At 43.0% G+C, this 7,310-nt stretch overlaps 1 long non-coding RNA gene across 1 annotated transcript; it reads left to right on the forward strand.

Moving 5' to 3' along the window:
• The first annotated feature begins 589 nt into the window (after positions 1–589).
• LOC147975545 (uncharacterized) lies at positions 590–4,578 on the forward strand. The gene is made up of 3 exons (XR_015600898.1): positions 590–1,190; positions 1,305–3,100; positions 3,860–4,578. It is a non-coding gene; the product is annotated as an uncharacterized LOC147975545 (long non-coding RNA).
• The last annotated feature ends 2,732 nt before the right edge of the window (positions 4,579–7,310 follow it).

Raw genomic sequence — 7,310 nt, forward strand, 5'->3', positions numbered from 1 at the left:
GCAATCGGAGTGCTAATAAAATCATTGTTGTTGGTATTGGTAAAGTCACACAATTTAGGGTTATCTTGAGCCATCATGACAAGCAAGCAATCCAACACACAAGCAAATGAGGAATGGGCAACAAGAGGCAAATAGAGAAAGAGAGGGAGGGTAGAGAGAGAGAGGGCGAATAAAACGGCAAGGGTGAAGTGGGGGAGAGGAAAACGAGAGGCAAATGGCAAATAATGTAATGCGGGGGATAAGGGTTGTGATGGGTACTTGGTATGTTGACTTTTGCGTAGACCTCCCCGGCAACGGCACCAGAAATCTTTCTTGCTACCTCTTGAGCACTTGCGTTGGTTTTCCCATGAAGAGGAAAGGGTGATGCAGCAGAGTAGCGTAAGTATTTCCCTCGGTTTTTGAGAACCAAGGTATCAATCCAGTAGGAGGCTGATACGTCCATTTTGCATCATGCTTTTATATCTCTCCCTAATAATAAAGCACGGATTGAGTCTCCGGGTTCACCGTCACGGTGTTTTTAAAAAAAGACCTTACGTTTTTTGTAATTCTACCAGCAGTCCTCCTAACAAGTCAACACGAACCGCTACGTGAGAGAAAAAAAAAGAACCCACGCGACACGGCGACAACCTACCTCCCATCTCCACCTCGAGCGCATCTCCATGCTCCAACACGGCGCCAACCCCTGCCACACGCCGCCGCAGCCGGCCCCCGCCCCTCCGCCGCGCGTCGCCACCACCGGCAACTGTCGTCCGCAGCCCCTCTGTTGTGCATCGCTCCTCCGCTATGCGTCGCCACCGCTGGCCACCGCAGTCCAGATCCACCCCTTTGCATCGAGGTTCTTCAAATCTCCGACGAATCCCTCTATGGATGGAGCAGCATCGCTGGCCACGTATGCGTTCGGACGGCTGGATCCGCACCACCGCCGCCCGTGCCGGCGTTCCCACGGTCACGTTCCTCTCCACCGTCACCTGCACCCGCCAGCGCTCATCCATAGCCGTGTTCTTTATGGCTTCGTTGACCATGATGCCTCGGCTGAGACCCAGGCCTGCTTGGCCGCCGGATGGATGGATACCGGCCAAGCTCACCCTCGGCGCCCCAGCTGCAACCCATGGTTGATTGGCCGCCGGCTGGAAGGGGGCGTCCTGCTCCTCCCGACTAAGCTTGATGTGGGGCGTTGGACTGACAGCCTGGTGTGTGCGACCTGCGGATGGCACTCGCTAAATGATGCATCTTCTCTTGTCATCCTCATGCTCTCTGCCCTTAATTTGTTATCCTATGTATCTGATTGTTGGCTACATGCGCAGGTGTTTGAGGCAGGACCGCATGAGTAGTGGCTTGCATCCAGTAGGAGGCAGCAAGAAGCAGTGACGATTCTAAACTAGCTGCTAGCAATGCACCCCCACCCATCTCATCTACTTACATGGATTTTCAACGGCCAAACTACATTCTTGATTCTTTCTTTAGCGCTTTCAGTTTTCACTAACAATCCATATTTTGTACACCGTGAACCCTGTTCATGAGCATCTGACAACAACCTGTTTGATGTTATGCATACAACGGATTGAGGTACAGTCTAATTTTCAGGTCAAACTCTTACCTCTGTTTAGAAAAATCAATATGAAGAAACAGGTGTATCTAATGTATGATCTGCACTTAAGAACAAGTGTACATGTTGCTCCAAGCCGCCGACGTTGACATCCAAAGAGTCGGCCAGGGTCCACGGTCCATTTGATTTCGTGGGGATTATTCAGTAAAATGCGATCTACACAGAATCCAATCCGATCCAGGTGAAACAGAAGTTGGTAGATTATTCCGGCGACGGGGCTTCTACTTGTGTGGCTCTGCATGTATGTTGCGATCTACACAGAATCCAATCCGATCCAGGTGAAACAGAAGTTGGTAGATTATTCCGGCGATGGGGCTTCTACTTGTGCGGCTCTGCATGTATGTTTTCAACTTGCAAATGGCCTGATTTTATCAAGTATTCCTTGATGAAAGACTAACCAGTTTATGCCTGACATTTGCGTCTACATTTATGCGGTACCATTCCAGAGCTCAAGGCATCAGGTCTTCTTTAGAGAAAAAACTCTCGCTCAGTTTATTTTCCATGTTGTGTTAAATTCCAATGAACTATCTTCATTATAAATGGTAAGCTAAAGCAGATTAAAAAGGGTAATAAATTTGCTCAATCCATGGTCAGTTGCTAAACTCAGCAGGATCTGCACTTCAAGGAGCTAACTGTTCACTATAATCCATGGTCAGCCTTTAGGGTATTCATCCACTCAGTGTCCTGTATCTGAATTTTGTGGTCTGGAAATTTTTACCGGTTATTTCATAAATAAGATTATAGAGTTGTTCTCCCTATGTTTTGCTAATCTGCTCACTTGCTATAGTAAATAAATAATTAAATTATCGGGAGTCGTAATTTCAAGGAAAGAAACAAGAGCACTTTGAGGTCACTGCTATCGCACCAGTACTGGCAGTACATGGGAACATTTGTTGGTGTTGTATTCACATCAGTGGAGATTTCTCCTTCAGTCACCATGCCAATCCATGTCTAGCATGTTTAGTCACATTGAGCTCTTCCAACTTTTCTTAAGCTATGTTGTACACACACACAAGTTTGCAGCTGAATATGGATCAATTTATTGTGATTTTTCATTATCATGTAACGTGTTCTTTTATCTGATGAACAATAATATAATTCCAAGCCTAAAATCATAGTTTGGGAATGTATTTCTCTGTCATCTGATTTCCGTCAATTATTAGTTGAAGAGACAGTCGATCAACCCCTCTCTATTGTATGGTTATTTGGTAAACGTGATTACGTGAATGTTTCAGTTATATATTTGATATTTTTATGCAGAAACCCATTTTTTTCATGTGTGAACTTTGTATACTCTACACAGGGTAGGAGGAAATATTTACATTTCTAAAGGGTCAGTGGATTGTTGTAAATGAGTTCTCATCAAAGAGGTTCTCACATTTTCTTTTGAAAGGAGTGGCTCAAGCTATCTCATAAAGCTATATAGTAGATGAAGCACAACTCAGAGAGACGGAGATGTGGGGTGGAGGAAGGAGTAACTCAACAGTAAAAAAGGTAGACAATGATGCCTGATGTACATAATAAGAGTCCTAATAAAAACATCCGATACAAAAAATTGGTATTGAACCATAGAATATGCATCTTTAAGATATATGTTACACAAAATTGGTATTGGACCATAAATATGCATGCCTGTTGCAACACACAGACTCATTTACTTTATATGATAGTTCAACTTTCTTTGATTCTACATATGATGATTTTTCATTGAAACCATGTAAGTATTTTATTTGCTAGCCGTTGGTTTCATGTATTTCCCTTTTTGCTTTTACTATGAAAAGTGCACTATGAGTTTCTATAGAAAGGGAAAATAATATGCATGGTTTGTTCATGTCATTTCTTCATCATGTGACAAGCTTTTGGCTGTCGCTCTATGTTGGCACGTGGTAGATGTAGTCATCCCTCTAAAAACTTTCTAAAGACTTGTCAAACATGGAGGAGCAGGGTGAGTGGGGCATGTGGTAGCCGAGCTTGGGATTGACCATGTCCAGATGTGTTGTGATTGGGTGGACACCACGAGCACTATCGGCAAGGGCCAGAAGAAAAATAAGCGGCAACACAGGTGGCGCTCCATGTTAAAATACATAACATGGATCTATGGGTCACGACTCATACTTATTGGGCTAACGATATGTGATTTCTTCTCCCTGTTGCAACGCACGGGCATTTTTGCTAGTCGATATTTATTGCATTATGGACTGCTATTTCACTTTATGTCACAATACTTATGGCTAATCTCTCTTATTTTACAAGGTTTACATAAGGAGGGAGAATGCCGGCAGCTGGAATTCTAGGCTGGAACAGGAGCAAATATTAGAGACCTATTCTGCGCAACTCCAAAAGTCCTAAAACTTCACGGAACATCTTAAAATAAATAAAGAAAAATCCTCGCCAAAGATGAAGGCCAGGGGGCCCACACCTTTCTCACGAGGGTGGGGGCGCGCCCCCCCTAGGGCGCGCCCCCTACCTCGTGGGCCCCCTAGTGGCTCTCCGACGTCCATCTTCTCCTATATGAAGTCTTTTGATGAGAAAAAAATCAGAAGGAACTTTTTGGGACGAGACTCCGCCGCCACGAGGCGGAACCTTGGTGGAACCAATCTAGAGCTTCGGCAGAGCTGTTCTGCCGGGGATACTTCCCTCCGGGAGGGGGAAATCATCACCATCGTCATCACCAATGCTCCTATCATTGGGAGAGGGCAATCTCCATCAACATCTTCACCAGCACCATCTCATCTCCAAACCCTAGTTCATCTCTTGTATCCAATTCTTGTTCCAAAGTCCGGGATTGGTGCTAGTAGGTTGCTAGTAGTGTTGATTACTCCTTGTAGTTGATGCTAGTTGGTTTATTTGGTGGAAGATCATATGTTCAGATCCTATATGCATATTATTACCCCTCTGGTTATGAACATGAATATGCTTTGTGAGTAATTACATTTGTTCCTGAGGACAAGGGAGAAGTCTTGCTATGAGTAGTTATGTGAATTTGGTATTCGTTTGATATTTTGATAAGATGTATGTTGTCTAGCCTCTAGTGGTGTTATGTGAACGTCGACTACATAACACTTCACCATTATTTGGGCCTAGAAGAAGGCATTGGGAAGTACTAAGTAGATGATGGGTTGCTAGAGTGACAGATGCTTAAACCCTAGTTTATGCGTTGCTTCGTAAGGGGCTGATTTGGATCCACAGGTTTCATGCTATGGTTAGGTTTACCTTAATACTTTTGTTGTAGTCGCGGATGCTTGCAATAGAGGTTAATCATAAGTGGGATGCTTGTTCAAGTAAGAACAGCACCCAAGCACCGGTCCACCCACATATCAAATTATCAAAGTATCGAACGAGAATCATATGAACGTGATGAAAACTAGCTTGACGATATTCCCATGTGTCCTTGGGAGCGCTTTTCCTATTATAAGAGTTTGTTCCGGTTTGTCCTTTGCAACAAAAAGGATTGGGCCACCTTGCTGCACTTTATTTACTTTTGTTACTTGTTGCTCATTACAATCTATCTTATCACAAAACTATCTATTACCACTTATTTCAGTACTTGTAGAGAATACCTTGCTGAAAACCGCTTATCATTTCCTTCTGCTCCTCGTTGGGTTCGACACTATTACTTATCGAAAGGACTACGATATCCCCTATACTTGTGGGTCATCAGAGGCCACGCATGAGTCCCTTGTACCTACACAAACAAATAAATCCTCGCAACCAACGCGATAAGGGGTTGTCAATCCCTACACGGTCACTTACGAGAGTGAGATCTAGTAGATATGATAAGATAATATTTTTGGTATTTTTATGATAAAGATGCAAAGTAAAATAAAAGGCAATAAAAATAACTAAGTATTGGAAGATTAATATGATGGAAGATAGACCCGGGGGGCATAGGTTTCACTAGTGGCTTCTCCCAAGAGCATAAGTATTCACGGCGGGTAAACAAATTACTGTTGAGCAATTGACAGAATTGAGCATAGTTATGAGAATATCGGTATGATCATGTATATAGGCATCACGTCCGAGACAAGTAGACCGACTCCTGCCTGCATCTACTACTATTAATCCACACATCGACCGCTATCCAGCATGCATCTAGAGTATTAAGTTCAAGGGAACAGAGAAACGCTTTAAGCAAGATGACATGATGTAGAGGGATAAACTCATGCAATATGAAATAACCCCATCTTGTTATACTCGATGGTAACAATACAATACGTGCCTTGCTGCCCCTACTATCACTGGGAAAGGACACCGCAAGATTGAACCCAAAGCTAAGAACTGCTCCCATTGCAAGAAAGATCAATCTAGTAGGCCAAATCAAACTGATAATTCGAAGAGACTTGAAAATATAACCAATCATACATAAAAGAATTCAGAGAATATTCGAATATTGTTCATAGATAAACTTGATCATAAACCCACAATTCATCGGTCTCAACAAACACACCGCAAAAGAAGATTACATCGAATAGATCTCCACAAGAGAGGGGGAGAACTCTGTATTGAGATCCAAAATGAGAGAAGAAGCCATCTAGCTAATAACTATGGACCCGTACGTCTGAGGTAAACTACTCACACTTCATCGGAAGGGCTATGGTGTTGATGTAGAAGCCCTCCGTGATCGATGCCCCCTCTGGTGGAGCTTCAGAATAGGCCCAAGATGGGATCTCATGGATATAGAAATTTACGGCGGTGGAATTAGGGTTTTGGCTCTGTATCTGGTAGTTTGGGGGTACGTAGGTATATATAGGAGGAAGGAGTACGTCGGTGGAGCAACATGGGGCCCACGAGGGTGGAGGGCGCGCCCCCTACCTCATGGCCTCCTGGTTGATGTCTTGACGTATGGTCCAAGCCCTCTGGATCATGTTTGTTCCGAAAATCACGTTCTCGAAGGTTTCATTCCATTTGGACTCTGTTTGATATTCTTTTTCTGCAAAACCCTAAAATAGGAAAAAAAATAGCAATTCTGGGCTGGGCCTCCGGTTAATAGGTTAGTCCCAAAAATAATATAAAAGTGTATAATAAAGCCCAATAATGTTCAAAACAGAATATAATATAGCATGGAACAATCAAAAATTATAGATACGTTGGAGACGTATCACGTATCAATAGGCTATGGAGATGCCCATTAATAAATATCAATGTGAGTGAGTAGGGATTGCCATGCAACAAATGCACTAGAGCTATAAGTTTACAAAAGCTCAGAAAGAAAACTAAGTGGGTGTGCATCCAACTTGCTTGCTCATGAAGACCTAGGGCATTTGAGGAAGGCCATCATTAGATTATACAAGCCAAGTTCTATAATGAAAAATTCCCACTAGCATATGAAAGTGATATCATAGGAGACTCTCTATCATGAAGATCTTGGGGCTACTTTGAAGCACAAGTGTGGCAAAAAGGATAGTAACATTGTCCCTTCTCTATTTTTCTCTCATTTTTTGGGCCTTCTCTTTTTTTGGCCTTTCTCTTCTTTTTCCTCACATGGGACAATGCTCTAATAATGAAAATCATCACACTTCTATTTAGTTACAACTCCAGAATTACAACTCGATACTAGAATGAAAATATGACTCTATGTGAATGCCTCTAGCGGTGTATCGGAATGTGCAATGAATCAACAGTGACATGTATAAAAATGATGAACGGTGGCTTTGCCACAAATACGATGTCAACTACATGATCATGCAAAGCAATATGATAATGA

The sequence above is a fragment of the Triticum urartu genome, chromosome 4A (assembly GCF_056163025.1).
Source record: "Triticum urartu cultivar PI428250 chromosome 4A, HENAU_Tu73, whole genome shotgun sequence".
In the NCBI taxonomy this organism is placed as follows: Eukaryota; Viridiplantae; Streptophyta; class Magnoliopsida; order Poales; family Poaceae; genus Triticum; species Triticum urartu.